At 46.5% G+C, this 1,850-nt stretch overlaps 1 protein-coding gene across 1 annotated transcript in view; it reads left to right on the forward strand.

Annotated features, from left to right (window-relative positions):
* Positions 1-1,850, forward strand: part of ATPAF2 (ATP synthase mitochondrial F1 complex assembly factor 2) — a 20,403-nt gene that overhangs the window by 7,928 nt on the left and 10,625 nt on the right. The window lies entirely within an intron of this gene.

Consider the following 1,850-nt stretch of genomic DNA (forward strand, 5'->3'; position numbering starts at 1 on the left):
TACCATCACAGCTCACTGCAGCCTCAGCCTTCTGGGCTCAAGCAAGCCTCCTTCCTCAACCTCCCTAGTAGCTGGGACTACAGGCAGGTGCCACCATGCCTGCTTAATTTTTTATTTTATTTTATTTTATTTTATTTTATTTTTTTGAGACGGAGTCTTGCTCTGTTGCCCAGGCTGCGGTGCAGCAGCACGATCTCAGCTCACTGCAGCCTCTGCCTCCTGGGTTCAAGCAATTCTGCCTCAACACTCCCTACCAGTAGCTGGTAGTACAGGCAGGCGCCATCACACCAGGCTAATTTTTGTATTTTTAGTAGAGACAGGGTTTTACCACGTTGGCCAGTCTGGTCTCGAACTCCTGACCTCAGGTGATCCACCCACCTCTGCCCCACAAAGTGCTGGGATTACAGGTGTGAGCCACTGTGCCCGGCCTTATTTTTGTATTTTTTGTAGAAACAGGGTCTCATTATGTTATCCAGGCTGGATCTTGAACTCTTGGCCTCAAGCAGCCTTCCCACCTTGGCCTCCCATAGTGCCAGGATTATAGGCATGAGCCACTATGAGCAGCCCTTTTTTTTCTTTTTCTTTTTTTAAGCATTAAAAGCAAAAGATTTGTCTGGTCATGGTGGTTCACACCTGTAATGCCAGCAATTTGGGAAGGCAAGGGGGGCGGCTAACCTGAGGTTAGGAGTTCGAGACCAGTCTGGTTGGCATGGCATTTTGCATTTACTAAAAATACAAAAATTAGCCAGGTGTGGTGGCGCACACCTGTAATCCCAGCTACTGGGGGGGAGCACTGAGGCAGGAGAATCACTTGAACCCGGGAGGCGGAGGTTTCAGTGAGCCGAGATTGCACCACTACACTCCAGCCTGGACCAGAGAGTGAGACGCCATCTTAAAAACAAACAAACAGGATTTAATCTTTTTTCCTTCACATGCTGCATCATTATCTCCAGTAAATAACTTCAGTTGGGGTCTCCAAAGACTTTTAGAAATCAGGAACTCAGTGAACGCATGAACGAGTGAACAAATGAATGAATGAATGAAAGTTTTGTGTTTGTCACAGATATGAGAGACTGAGTTTTATAGCTTCCAAAATGTGACTTCTTTGTTACCAGTTGAGGGACTCGGCATAATTCCTTAGGAAGTGTTCTTGGTTGTTAATCCCTCCAGGGTAAAAGAGGGAGACTGTTTCATGTAAGATTTTATTCAAGTTATTTTCAAAAGAAAACAACACAGATTTTTCTCTTTCTTAAAGGAAATGTTTGGAGTTCCTGTTGGAAACACAAGCTAAGCTGGTTAATTAGGTTAATTAATTGGAGAGGGGATGGAAAATACCCTTGGGAGCTCTGCATCCTGCCTGTGTGCCACACACGCACACCCTGCACATGCACACTGGCTTTCCATTCACTCCCTAGAGGCATCAGTCTTGCCTGAAATGGGTCTCTGGCTTTGTCCCACGCAGATACTGACTTTGGGTTTGAACTTGTGCCGGCATGGGATGCCCCTGGTGGTGGGGAGGGTGGGAGAACCTGTCAAGAGGTTAAAGTAGGAGGGATTGGGAAGTCTGGCCACTTGCTCTGCAGCTCCATAATGTTCCTGATCAGACTTGTCCCTGAGCTGAGGGGTTGGCGGAGACATGACCAGCATGTCCTGTTCCTCCCTCCTCCCTGGAGATCGGATGCTCCCTTCCCCCAGCTTTAATCAGAAGCCGTTGATTATACTATGTTGAGTAAGGCAGACCTTGAATAGGGATATGAAAATCAAACCAATCAATCAACATTGCAGTAATGATAGAAGCTGGTCCTGTCACTTCCTGAGTTGTCTTAACGTTATTTTAAACTGCCTCTTTG

The sequence above is a fragment of the Cebus imitator genome, unplaced genomic scaffold (genome assembly GCF_001604975.1).
Source record: "Cebus imitator isolate Cc_AM_T3 unplaced genomic scaffold, Cebus_imitator-1.0 Scaffold538, whole genome shotgun sequence".
Classification (NCBI taxonomy): Eukaryota; Metazoa; Chordata; class Mammalia; order Primates; family Cebidae; genus Cebus; species Cebus imitator.